General features: G+C 43.1%; 1 protein-coding gene across 2 annotated transcripts in view; it reads left to right on the top strand.

Annotated features, from left to right (window-relative positions):
* The first annotated feature begins 94 nt into the window (after positions 1-94).
* LAT2 (linker for activation of T cells family member 2) overlaps positions 95-13,878 on the top strand; it is a 45,386-nt gene continuing 31,602 nt past the window's right edge. The window contains exons 1-2 of one of the 2 annotated variants that reach the window (XM_037880181.2): positions 95-3,185; positions 4,851-4,954. The gene's annotated coding sequence lies outside the window, so the exon portion shown is untranslated. Of the gene's footprint in view, positions 3,186-4,850; positions 4,955-8,880; positions 8,921-13,878 lie in introns of those variants that run through there. The other variant, XM_043531368.1, reaches the window with a different exon arrangement.

Genomic DNA, 13,878 nt, shown 5'->3' with positions numbered 1-13,878 from the left:
ATATTGCATTTAATTCTAAAGTTTTGGTCAATCCATTTAAAATAGGGAAGCTATCAGATTAGATATTCATGCAGAATGGGGTGTATCTTATAGTAGCAAAGGAACATCTTAAGTGGAGAGAGATTCTTGTTTAATAAAGCATTGGGAGCTTATAAGAATGGCATAAAACTGATCAATTAGTTTGTAAATACAGTAAAAATACTTGTGTTTAAGGTCATTTTGAATAAAACAATCCTAATTTTCTTTATCTGCCTTGGACTGCTTGACAGATGCAGAAGTGAAAGCTGCAATTCTTCTAAAAGTTTGATGTCTCTTGGTTTAATTCATTTTAAATTAGAAGTTTAGTTCTGTTCCTCTTGCAGAGCATTTTATTAAAGTGGAACAAGTTAACAGCCTTAAGTGGACAGATCTCTGAACTGTTCCTAGAATTTATCTTACCTGATAGGACACAAAGGTCTTCTCACACAGGTCAGTACTCCATTGGGAGGTCTTTTTCTCTCTGCAGTGAGATATAAGGTACCTGGGCAAGACTGGGGAAACTGCTGATAAGCTTAAGCAGCCTTGGGCATGATGGCTTCCTCATAAAGAAGGCTGTTCTGTAACATGACTTTTTTTAAATGAAAAATTTACGTGCTTGTTTTCATGGGGTAGTTTGCATTGTTCTAACATTGCAATAGGTTCTCTTGGAGTCTGGTTAAAAATACAGAAGCATTTCAAATACATATCTTCAGCGCAGAAAGTGGGAAACATGAGAGACTTGGTGTTCTGAGAATCCTAGTAGCATAACTGAAACCCGCAGTAGGAGCTGAAGTTCTTAGGTGCCTGTGAAAACAAGGATTTACTGTACTTTTAAGGCTTTTTTTGTGGGGGAAATATGTAAATATTACATAAGAGCATCTAAATTGTACTGAAAAATACCGTTGTTTTATTTTACACTTTGCATGGGCTTTTTAAACTAAGTACAATGTACTAATAAATCACATTAAGTTGAAGGCAACCTGTTTTTCTGAGACTGCAAATAGTCCCTCTTCACCAATGGATCTGTGCTAGTGTTCTTTTAATGCATATTTCTGAGACACAACATTCCTTCGGTGCAGCTTGTAACAGCATTGTAAAAATACACATTAGTCTTGGAGATAAACTTGATACTTGGTTTCTCTGAGTGTCCAGGCTTACTACTCCTCTGCTCTGTAGTTCGAGAGGCAGGATGAAACCTGTCAGTCACCAGGCAGGGGATTTGGGGTCTTCAACCTACTGAAATATTCTTCAGAATTGGAAGTAAACTTCAATGTTGGAAAACTAGAATACATTGAATATCTCCTAACTAAACATTACGGAAACATAATTTATTACTGAAACTAAATTTAAATATCCTGCTGTTGGGCTGGATCACAGTGGCAAACCTGAATATCCAGATAAATCAGGTATCAAATGTATCTTCTGATGCAGGCCCACCAGTCGTCCTCCTGGGGTTTAACAGCATGCATCCCATGGCATGGACTGAGCTTAACTAAGTTCTCCTTTTCTTTTTACAAAAGGAGAGACCATCAGTTTGTTCTGCTCGGTGATTACTGACTTATCACAGGCCACGGTGTCCTATTCAAGGCCACATTTGCCAGGTCCTGGACATCAGGCTTTTTGTGTCTTGCTGGTGTTTTAGTGTGCTGGAGATAACATGCCTTTCATTTGTTAGCTAACTGTAGGTAGTGGTGGTGCACCAGGGTAGTTTTATGAAGAATATTTGTGTATATGTTCAGCTAATGTAGAATTAAGTATAATTTTGGAGGTACCCAAAAGCATTCAGTTGGTCTCAGCTTTTGAGCTTTAAATTCTGAATATAAAGTACTAAGGTTTGTATTTAATTCTTAGAAATTTCCTTTGTGTCCTTGGACACCAGATCACTTTTCACTCTTAAGACAGCTAAATTTGCAGTGATTTGTAGTAATCAACCTCTTATCAGCTGGTGGCTAAATCCCACACATTACATACCATTTACCCAGGGTCATAGGGACTCAAAAATCTGTATTTTAATCCAGATGACTGAAAGCATCTGTATTTTGTACCACCTTACATTGTCCTTTCTGGTTAGTGATTACTGGCTCCACATGACAAACTACATGTTCAGCAGCTTATTTTTAAAGCAAAGTACTTCCATAGGCAGGGGACTTGAGCTGGGAGAGGCATTTGAAACAATGTAGAAGTATACACTGACTCTCACATCAGCAGTAATTTAATCCTTTAACACTAGAAGCTTGACAAGGCCTGGCTTATATGTAGTAATATTGCTGTCCTTACAGCAATACTTCAGGTCTTTCTAATTGGCCTTGGTATTCTGTTCCCCCATGGTTCTTGTACCTTGCTATACTTGCGTTGCTTAGAATTGTCCCACTCATAAAGGGCCAGGCACTGCATTTCTGTTGTCTTCCCAAAACTGTTGATTTAAAGCAGAAGTATATGGGTTCATAAGGAATGCAGTACTGGTCCCAGTGTTGTATATGATCATGGTGTAATCAATTGTCAGTGGATCTAAACTAGTGGTCCCTGAACTCTTCAGGGTCACAACCCCTTTGCCCTGTCTGCACAGCTCGCGTGCCCAGCCTCCCCCCCCCCCCCCCCCCAGAGTCAGGGCTGAGAGTGGGGCTGCAGCTCCAGCAGGGAGTCAGGGGTCGGGGGCTGAGGCTGGGGGTCCTCTGTGCGTCCCACAATTTGGGGACCTCTAGTCTAAACTGTAGACTATTAACAAAAAAGAGAAATTTCAATTTTACACACAGATATTTACATAAGCCCATATGTCTAAAGTGTTTGAGGGATACGTTGACTTTTATGCAGCAGGTCCACTCACCTTCTGTTAACACTGCATTCTCAGCTGCAAGTTAAAACTTGTAATATTGGCTTCCCTGGTACTTTTGTTCTACTCCAAGCAAAACAATCTCCGTGGGCTTGAAGAGTTAGTTTTAAGCCCTGTTAAAGAAACATATGTGCTACTTGGAAACCCACAAGCTCTTACGTAAAACTTCAGGGTTGGTGTTTAATTTTGCTATCTTTGCCACATGTAGTAATGTCAAGTTGTTTCTGCCTACTGGTTTTCAGCCAGGTTAGTGTCCAGAGTGGTATGTGAGACTGGATGACTTGTGCACACCTTGCTCCCGAGAGCTGCCTCTTTATTCTAAATTTAACCAAAATCAGTAAGTATCTCTATAAATTCCTGCAATAATATCTCTACTGTAACAAATGTGTAACTTGTATTGCTGTAAACAATCAAATAAAGCATTCTACCCTTGGTAGGGTTGTGTTCCAATTTAGAAATGATTGTCTTGACCATAAAAAGTGAACACTAGCATGAGAATACCCTTTGCCAGATTCATCCTAACATTAAGTGGTGTACAGTAGCCTTTGTAAGTATAAGGTGGAAGGTTAAAATTGTGCCAGGGTAAATTTTCATGTCAAATTGCTACTCAGCTCCTATAAAGGCCTGCTACAGTCTTTATTTTGTACTTAGGTCTTCTTTCCACTGGGTGGTAGCATAGCGTACATCTTCAGCCACTTTCAGTTACAGCCACGGTAAGGTCAGACCTACAGCATTAAGGCAGTGAGAAGGGTGGACTGTGGGAAATGTTCTCTCTTCTTTAGCTGAGGCCTGTGCAGTTGTAACCTCTGTTCCAAGCTAATGGGGCTAGAGACTTTGATCTGTCATTCCTCTTTCTATATGGCATATTAGGGGTGTCAGCCAACCTTCCAAGGCAAGGTGGTTGCAAATTAAAATCTTCACACTTGAATCATTTAGCTCTCCCACCCCATAGGGGGTGCATTTTCAATGGTACAAATACAAGTTGGGTGCCTACGTCCGATGAGTGCCTCTAGAAGTCTCCCCACGTCAATAGTTTCTTAGAATGCAGAGGTGATGTGAACTGGCATGTGGAGCACTGTGTACAAGGCAGCACTGGCCCAAAGGAGCAACCTGTATAAACTTGCCTAGAAAAACCTGAAACGGATACGTTTTTAAAAGCGTAATGGAGTCTCAGCTGGCATCTGACGCTGGGTCTACGGTGTGAGTGAGGGCTGTGCTTCCCAGCTCAAATAGACCTGACTCGCTCTAGCTTTCAGCGAGCTCGCCCATGACAACAAGAAGTGTCGCTGCGGTAGCATGGGGCCTGGCGAGCCGCAGCACAGGCTAGCCACCCTGAGAACAAACCCATCCAGATACCGTGGGTACACACTTTGGGCTGCTAACCTGTGCTGCTGCTCGCCACCGACCCTTCTACTGCAGCTGGCTACCCACTTTTGACTTGAGAGCTAGCGTGAGTAGATCTGCTTGAGCTGGGAATCGCACCCTCAGCTTCGAGTATAAATGTAGCCGAAGTAATTTATTGCCGTAGGTGACAGCATGCGGCTCTACCACTGGCTTTTAATCACCCCTCCTTTGTACTCGTAACTCAAATCAGTGGGACTGAGTGTGTGTGAGAGAGAAAGGGGGGGGAAAAAAAAAAAACTAACTGGTCTTGCAGCCTCAAATATCACCAGAGAATAACCATTCACGAACTTCCTCTCAGGCAGGAAGAAGGCTGCCAGCCCTCCCCAAATCTTGTCTTGTATTACAAAGACTATTCAGCTAGCTTCTCTCCTGCTTTGAGTGTGTGCTCTGTCCTGATGAGTGGGACACTTGAACAAGCCAAGGCCTCATCTTTCCTCTTCCCTTGTTGCAGCCAGGCTGTCGTCTCATTTCCAGTTGCTTTTAAAGGCACCTGGGTTCTTCACAAGTCAAAGTCCAGATGGCTAGAAGTAGCTGAACACTAATGCTCAAATAAATTTTAGTCTCTAAGGTGCCACAAGTACTCCTTTTCTTTTTGCAGATACAGACTAACATGGCTGCTACTTTGAAACCTGAACACTAGAGGATACAGCATCTTGGAACCTTCCAACTGTGCAAACTAGCCTCTTAAGTGCAGCTGTCATGGTTGGTAAATAGTCTGCTTTTATACCTGACCCTACTGTTGAAATAATTAAGTTAGTTAGAAATTAAGAAAGTGGCCCAGTATCTAAAATTAAAAGCAATGTAGCAAGGGAAAAGAGTCTACCTGTAGTACTGGGGGAAATGCATGCCACTTGAATCCAGCAAGTGTCTGTTCCACCACGGCACCTTCTGTTGTCATTTACTTCTGGGCAGTGTGGTTGTAAAACATTGCCATTCCATTGCAGTGGCATTTCAAACCTATGCTATCCACCTGAAAATGGCCACACAAGCTGCAAACTAGTGGAAAAGGGGGATGTTGGTATAAAGAACACCTACATCATGACCACAGAGGGGTGTGCCAACTACCAAAAAGAAGAAGAAAAAAAAGTCATCTCTCCTTGTCACGTACAGTCATAATGTGAATGGAGCAACAAATGGAATTAAACACTTCTGCTTTTAATATTGAAGAAGACAGAAAACTAGCCATGATCTTCATTCTAATTATAGAACATATAGCTATTGGGTGACTACACTTGTAAAATAACTTCTTCACTTCTCTCCATGCAGTGTTTACTAGGCCTGTAATAATGGGGACTAGAAATAGGTTGTTTGAGATTAAATAGCAATGCACAGCTAATATTCTATATTTTTGAGAAAAATCGCTGGAAAACACCTAATAAACTGATCGATAGCTAAGTGCTCTGATTAAAATCCTTATTTTATTTTGGAGAAAAAATATTCAAAGTTCTAGCTGCCCTGCTATTACTCAAAACCACATCCAAAATTATGCACTAGGGTAAATAACCTCAGTTAGTATCTTAATGCCAACAGGCAGAGTCCACAGGGGTGCATAAGGGTCCCAGGGATCCCTGGGTTTGGTAGTGAAGATTTCTGAAAGCCTATGTCACACTGATCATCATGACCTTTGCACAAGGTATATGTGGATTATATGTAAGGAGATCTGTAGATATATTGGAAATTATGTTTTTAAGGCCTTGTAGTTAAAGGCAGGTGACCTGTAGCATGCCTGGAGAGTCCTCCAGACAGAAGGTGAGATGCTTATATTCTTAGCTGACCATTGTGTATTATGTGTCTTACACAGAAGTCTATTAGCTTAGTGAGTCAAATGAAGAGATGGTGACGTTTCAGAAGAAATACGTAAACGGAGGAGGTACTCTGTTTTATAGAACAAAGGACTGGTCTAATATATCTAGGGGTGCAGAGAGACACCTGGGCATCCTTCTGGGAAGACAAGCTCCTGACAGGCTTTGCCTTATGAAATAGGATAGCAGCCATCCTGGTTGAAAAATGCTGCAAGAAGGACTTTGGGTAAACAGTGCCTTATTAGACAAGAGGGGGCATCTTGTTAGTCAAGTTTAGGCACTAGAATGCATGTTGTGATTTGATTTTCTACGTAGCACTGTTTGCCAATGTTTGTTTGCTATCCTATACATCTCTGTTCTTTTTAAATAAATGTATCCTTGCTTTCTCTGCAAACAAATCGAAGCATGGCGTTAGGTGGAGCTGTGTTCGAAGGTGTAACTAAGCTGTGGTGATTGTTTCCTTGGGAACAGCGGGTCTGGTAATGCTGTGGGTATTTAGTGGACCGGGAGGTGGACCTTGCAGGGGGCTGCTGGGAGGACGCTGGAGTTGGAGTATGTCTGTCGCTAACGTGCATGAGGGACGGCAAAGCCCATGTGGGCTGAGGTGGGGGGGCTCGTGCTGCCTGTGCTGGGAGAGTCGGAGCTGAGCCCCGGCAGGCACAGACAAGGCTCCCTCGCGCTAAGGACGGGTGGTAGTGAGGTGCCCCAGGTACCCTTGGGAAGGGTCACAGTACCATCCCCGTAATGGAACACAGCATAATCAAATAATAAATAAGCAGACCGATGCTCCATTCCATGCCCTGCTCCTAGGGCGCTTTATCTACAAACATACATGCTGCTTCCAATGTAGCCTTCCACAAATCTGGATTTTGCAAAGTAGCTATTTTGAAAGACGTGGAAAAAAATTACTTTTCGTCCCAAGAGCAGAGTTATATATAGACTTAAATATATTTGCACATGTACATACTGACGACGTGGTAATGTTCTTAATGTTTTCTCTGAATGCTGTGTGGGTGCCTCAGTTTCCCCTATGCATTTCTTAAGTATCTAGGTGGTGTGATTGTTGCAGAGCCCTAGAGGGCAGGTGTGATGCTGTCTGCACAGAGAGTGGCCAACACCCTGTCTCCTGGCAACTGTTGGCCTGGGCCCCTCCCCTGCAAGGTGCAAACTGAAGGTGTTGGAGAACAAAGAGATCAGGTGGCCTCCTTGCCAGGGAAAGAGACAAAGGCCAGAGGAGGGGTGGAGGGAGTTTCAGTTTGGAGCTGGCTGGGAAGATGGGGTGGGGAGGAGGGGCAGAACCTGGGTCTGGGCTCCCCACCCCCCCAAGATGGATCTGACTGAGGGGGTCCTGTTTTCTGTACCTACAAGCTCTGTTTTAGACTGTATTCCTGTTGTCTAATAAACCTTCTGTTTTACTGGCTGGCCGAGAGTCACGGTGAATTGCCGGAAGTGGGGGGTGCAGGGCCCTGACTCCCCCACACTCCATGACACATACACGTGTATTTGCTAATGTAGTTCTATTTTTTCTGATGTTAACCTGGCTAACGGCATTCCTGACCCAAAACTGGGGAGCTGGTTCAATCAGGTATTGTGATGGGAAAATGCCACCTTCTGCTGCATGTGTGCACAAATCCCTGGAATGCATCCGATGAAGTGAGCTGTAGCTCACGAAAGCTTATGCTCAAATAAATTGGTTAGTCTCTAAGGTGGCACAAGTACTCCTTTTCTTTTTGCGAATACAGACTCACACGGCTGCTACTCTAAATCCCTGGTTGTTACGACAGATACTAGGTGCCATTACTGTTCATTGTCAAGCTTAATAAACCCCTCCGTCTGCTGAAAAACATCCAGTAGGTGCGTAATTATTAAAGCACATATAATACAAACACAGCTGCATATTTGGGAGATACTGTACAGCAATGGAAGGTGCTTTACAACATGGTATATCCAGTGTGTATGGTTTTTGTGGGTTTTTTATATTTATGCGCACACTTCGTTCCTGACCCACGAAAATCTGCTTCCTTGGAAAAGTTCTGGGCCAGTAAGTAAATTCCCTGCCATAAGTCCTTCCCCATTGCCATTAAGCAGAACCCCTATCTTCAAAAAAACAAAAAACCCAAAACAATTCTTCAAGCATTGTAGAAAAGTTCAATGGAATAAACTATGACTGTGATCTAATTGCAGGCTTTCAATCTGGAAAGTGCTGCTGAAGCTGGGAGGGAGGGATGTGGTAAAGACACTAGACGGCAACTTAGGTCTTGGGCAATTGTTCTGGGCCTCTGTATACCCATATGTAAAATGGGGATGACCGGTGGTTCTTTGAGGCAGGGACTGTCTCTTCCTATGTGTGTAAACGGCAACCAGCAGGCTGGGGCCCTGAACTCAACTGGGGCTTCTAGATGCTATTTGTAATACGAATAATAACAATTGTAGTGAATTGTGTAGCTATTAATTCCTGGTACTGACTTGCTGACCGAGGAGTAATAATTTGCTGGCGCTGATTTGTTTAGGGGCAAAAGACAATTTTTGCAGCTCTATTTCAGCGTAGAAACAAGCTCTAGCAATAGGTGTATTTAGCGTGGTTTGTTTGAGTCTCTTCCCCCCACCGCCCAACAAACCCCAAATGAACTGTTTGAGTGAGAGCCAGCTGAGACGAGTGTGTCAAAATGTGTGTTGATTTCTTTATCAGCCAAAGGGGGTTGTCCAGCACAGCAACGGATGTCGGGTTTAGTGATTCAGATGGTGACAGGAAACCAGAGACCTGCTTACAGTCCCCATGAGGAACCTGTTCCAGTATTGCTGGTTGCTTCCGTGAGGGGAGATAGAGAAGAATGGGGAAGCTGCAAAGAACTGGCTGATGCTACAGGTGAGATGGGTAGAGAAGGGGGTTTGGCTGGGAGTGGGGAGGGCCTGCTCCAAAGTCCACTGCAGTCGGTGGGAGTCTTCCCATTGACTTCACTGAGCTTTGGAGCAGGCCCTAATTCTGCAATGATTTTGGGAGGGCATTTGGAGCTTTGGATTATCCGTGTCAAGAAGAACTGCATCTGGGCTACTGTCATTCTGTTGTGTGTCGCTCTGTGTGGTGGGGGTTCAGGTGGAATGTACATAAATTAGCTGATGGGCCTCACCATGCAAAGAAGGTACCAAAATATATTTTCCCCAGCAGCATTTTACTCACACTAAGAGCCTGCTCCAAAGGCCATTAGACTCCTACCATAATGACAGGTTTCAGAGTAGCAGCCGTGTTAGTCTGTATTCGCAAAAAGAAAAGGAGGACTTGTGGCACCTTAGAGACTAACCAATTTATTTGAGCATAAGCTTTGCATCTGATGAAGTGAGCTGTAGCTCACGAAAGCTTATGCTCAAATAAATTGGTTAGTCTCTAAGGTGCCACAAGTACTCCTTTTCTTTAGATTCCTACCGGCTCCTTCCACTGCTTTTGAGTCAGACCATAAAAGTGGCTTTACATCCCCTCCCTGTCTTCCTGCTGGTTGATCCTGGCTGTTTATTTTTATTATGCCCTTTATAATATAAAATCTGCAGTGAGCCCTAGGTTTTGCAGGATCCTGTGTATAAGTTATGTGCTAGGCTTATCTAGCTGTCCTCTCCAGCAATCGGGCCATAGCTTCCTGCGTATGACTCTTGACTTCAGGGCTCCAGCTGTCTGCCATGTTTTCCCCCCCAGAAGTCCAGCCCTATGAAAGGTCTGAGCTGTAATTACACTTACTGGGGTTTCCTCCTGTTTCATGGCTTGTGTGTGTTTGAATTTTCCTGCATACGGATGCCTTGAAATATCTACCAGTTCTGGTTAGAAAAAAATAAAACCCTCTTCGTGCCAAATTGTTCTTAAGATCAGGACCGGTGTAAAGTGTTCTTGAGATCTAGGTTCATTGAGCTATGCCCCAGGAGGTTAGCAAAATCTGGGATAATCAGAGAATTTTGTGACACATTCTCTGTCTCATAGAAGTTAATAGAAGCGCATATATGGAATAAAATACTTCTGTGTGCCATTCCGAACGCTGAGTCCCTCCCAGGAGCTGTGGTGAGGACTAACCATACAGCATGGCTTCAGTGTCGCCTGTGTCTTGACAAGTAATGGGTAGTTATCAGCTATTTTCTGATGTGAGTGCAATCTCCAGTGCAGAAGGTGATAGACTTTTCCTTAGCATCTTCTGAGGCTGTCAACACACTTTACAATATTCTAAGGAATTAACTAGTTGATAACTGGAGGCTCCTTGTCATTCTGTTTTATTTCACCTGCTGTCTGATTTCTTAACTCTTTCTATGCAGCTTCTACATTTGCTCTAGCTCTCTCCTTTGCTATGTCAATTTATTCTTGCTTGAACCGTTCCACGACTCTGACATCCACAATATGTATTTGACATACAGTGCTGGATTCCTTTTGTGGGAAATTGTTCTAATTCTTTAAAACCACTTTGCAAACACTTGCTACCAGCGCCGTGCTTACTCTCATCAACTTCACTGGGGTTAAACGACAGCAAACGCTCCTCAACAATCAGTTGCTTTCAGGATCAGGCCCTTTAGCCCTGATCCTTCAATGGGATCTAAGTGGGCAGAGGATGGTTCCCCATTGACTTTCGAGGGGCATTGTGATGGTGACAGGATTCACCTGCGCATTGCAGGATTGTGGCCTTGACATTGTAAATCTGAGATGAAGAGCCATTGTCTCCTCTTTATTTTGCCTAGCTCTGAATTCAATCCTGATGCTCAAAACATAAGATTAACAGATTGTAAAACTACAAGGGATCATTGTGATAATCTAGTTTGACCTCCTGTATTACACAGGCCCTAGGACTTCCTTGATTAATTCCTGCTTGTACTAGAGCATATTTTTTAGAAAAACCATCCCATCTTGATTTTAAAATTTCCGGTGATAGAGAATTCGTCACAACCCTCGGTAAATTGCTACAGTGAATAATTACCTCACTGTTACAAAGTTGCCCCTTTTTTCCTTTTTGTCTATCTTCACCTTTAAGCCATTGGATCTTGTTTTTACTTACACCTTTGGCTGCTAGATTGGGGACACAAAGCGTCATATGAATTCAGGCAGGGGGTTTTCCTGTATATTTCTACAAAGTTTACAATTTCAGGGCTTTTGTGCAAAATAAACTTTGCAGGATGAGCTAAGGCATGGTGGAGAGCTTTGAAAAGATAAAAGGCCATAAAAGCACTAACCTGTTGTGTTTCACCTGAATTGGTTACATATCGGCATATAGATGGAGAGAGACAATGACGGTGGGCATATTTAACATACACCCAAATGGCACGCAATGTCAGGAGCAGGTTATTTATTTATTTGTACCCTTTGACATACGTGTAGATTCAGGCAGCTCTTTTTCCAGGAGGAGGTAGCGTGGGTGGATTGGGGGGGTGGGGAGTGGTTGCCTACTTAAAAACACAAAACAAAACAGCAAATCACATGTTTGTCATGCAATCCGTCAGAATCCGTTAGGTAAAAATCTGTGTGAAAGTAATAATGTACCAGTTCAAATGTTTATAGAATCATAAAAATGGAGGGTTGGAAGGGACTATTTATCTGTATTGTTCCATCTACAGCTAACATGTATCTACTCCTCTCTTGGCACAAAATACTTGGGTCTACTTGAACATCTGTTCAGGGCTATCTGGAAAACACATGAGCAAAATGCAGCTCAAGTTTAAGTGGCTGCAACTCCTTTGGTTTCCATTTGGGAACTTTCTGAGTCACAGCCGTGTTAGTCTGTATTCGCAAAAAGAAAAGGAGGACTTGTGGCACCTTAGAGACTAACCAATTTATTTGAGCATAAGCTTTCGTGAGCTACAGCTCACTTCATCGGATGCATACTGTGGAAAGTATAGAAGATCTTATTATATACACACAAAAAGCATGAAAAAATACCTCCTCCCACCCCACTCTCCTGCTGGTAATAGCTTATCTAAAGTGATCACTCTCCTAGAGAGTGATCACTTTAGATATTTTTTTATGCTTTTTGTGTGTATATAATATCTTCTGTACTTTCCACAGTATGCATCCGATGAAGTGAGCTGTAGCTCACGAAAGCTTATGCTCAAATAAATTGGTTAGTCTCTAAGGTGCCACAAGTACTCCTTTTCATTTGGGAACTGTGAGCTGAATTTAGTCTATTTTCCTTGACAATGTTGCTATTTGTGTCACAGTAATGCCCAGAGGTGTCAGTCGGGATCGGGGGCCCCTTGTGTCGGGTGCTGCACAAATACACAGTAAGGCCTTATCTTTGCTGCTGAGACTTTCCCTAAAGCTCAAACTGATTTTAGAACTGGTGTGGACGAAGTTCTGGCAGCCAAATCGCTTTCTGTAACTGGTTTGAAGGCTTAACTACAAACCGGTTACAAAAACAGTCGCTGGAGCCTGGCCTATCCTAGGGCTTTGATAGTTTTTAAAATCGGTTAGAATTTTTGGGGAAATAGCTAGTATAGATGAGGGAAAAAGGGAAGGGTCTTTCTCTGTAACTGTTAGAAGCTTCTGAGTTGGCGTGAGTACTGCCTCTGTTTAGCAAGGATTTGTCTATGCTACAGGCTTCTGCCAGCATAGCTCTGTCAGTCAGGGGTGTGATCGCCGACCAACAGAGTGGTGCTGGCAGAAGTCTCAGGCATAGACAGTTACACCAGCAAAACAGTGCTTTTACCAGTGCAGTGTATTTCTGTCGGGGCGGGGTGATTTTACTATATCAGTACAAAGAGCGGTTCTCCTGGCATAGCTGCATCCACACCAGGAGCGCTTTGCCGTGGTAGTATACCCGAACTCCTGTACCAATAAAGTGTTCCTCGTGTTACACGTAGGCTTAGTATGCGTGCTTTAATTCCTGGAGTGACGCTTTTCAATCAGCCAACCATTTGATTTTTTTACTCCAGCAAATCACCAAACCATCTTGATTCTTCACATTTTATTTAAAAGCAGGGCAGGTTATACAAGTGGCTTTCATAACCATAATCTAAAATGGTGGTGTGGGGGACGGGGAGGTTGAAGGGGGGGGGATGACCCTCTACTTACACCAGCCTCTCAGGCAGAAGCATGTGTTTTATAGATGAGGTTTATGAACTCCCTCGGTGACCAATTTCAGCCCTTCTCTTGCAATCAGGACAAATATGGTGCCTTCACAGAGCCCTGCTGGCTTCGCTATAATGATTTCTAGGGTTGCCAGTTTTAGTTGGATGTATTCCTGGAGTTTTCCTCACATGACACAATCTTTAATTAAAGATTAATCTTTAATTGCTGGAGACTCCAGGACAATCCTGGAGGGTTGGCAATGCTAATGATTTTATGGGGACCTAACTGTAGGATCAGGTTGTAATGTCCAACCACTGAAACGCCTTTAACCATAGCAGCCCAGATCACAGGACCTAGCTAGTATAGACTGAAGGACACTTGAAAACTTCCCTATGTCATCTCCATTAAAATGAGCAAAAAGAGAAGAAAGACTTGTGGCACCTTAGAGACTAACAAATTTATTTGAGCATAAGCTTTCGTGAGCTACAGCTCACTTCATCGGATGCAAGAGCTGTAGCTTACAAAAGCTTATGCTCAAATAAATTTGTTAGTCTCTAAGGTGCCACAAGTACTCCTTTTCTTTTTGCGAATACAGGCTAACACAGCTGCTACTCTGAAACCTGTCATTAAAATGTGCATCTTTGTTTATGCAGAATACCCCTGTATTTGAAAAAAGAGAGTCCCCGCACTGCTGTAGTTGAGTGCCCTGCTCCGAAACGTATGCTTAATCCTCACAGGGGTGATATGGAATGGAAACTACTAGTAGTGTATCCACCCTCCTACTTGCTGTTCTGAAT

This window comes from Chelonia mydas, chromosome 17, assembly GCF_015237465.2.
Source record: "Chelonia mydas isolate rCheMyd1 chromosome 17, rCheMyd1.pri.v2, whole genome shotgun sequence".
NCBI lineage: Eukaryota > Metazoa > Chordata > Testudines > Cheloniidae > Chelonia > Chelonia mydas.
The sequence above is the reverse complement of the archived record's forward strand: the minus strand, read 5'-3'. Positions and strand labels throughout refer to the sequence as shown.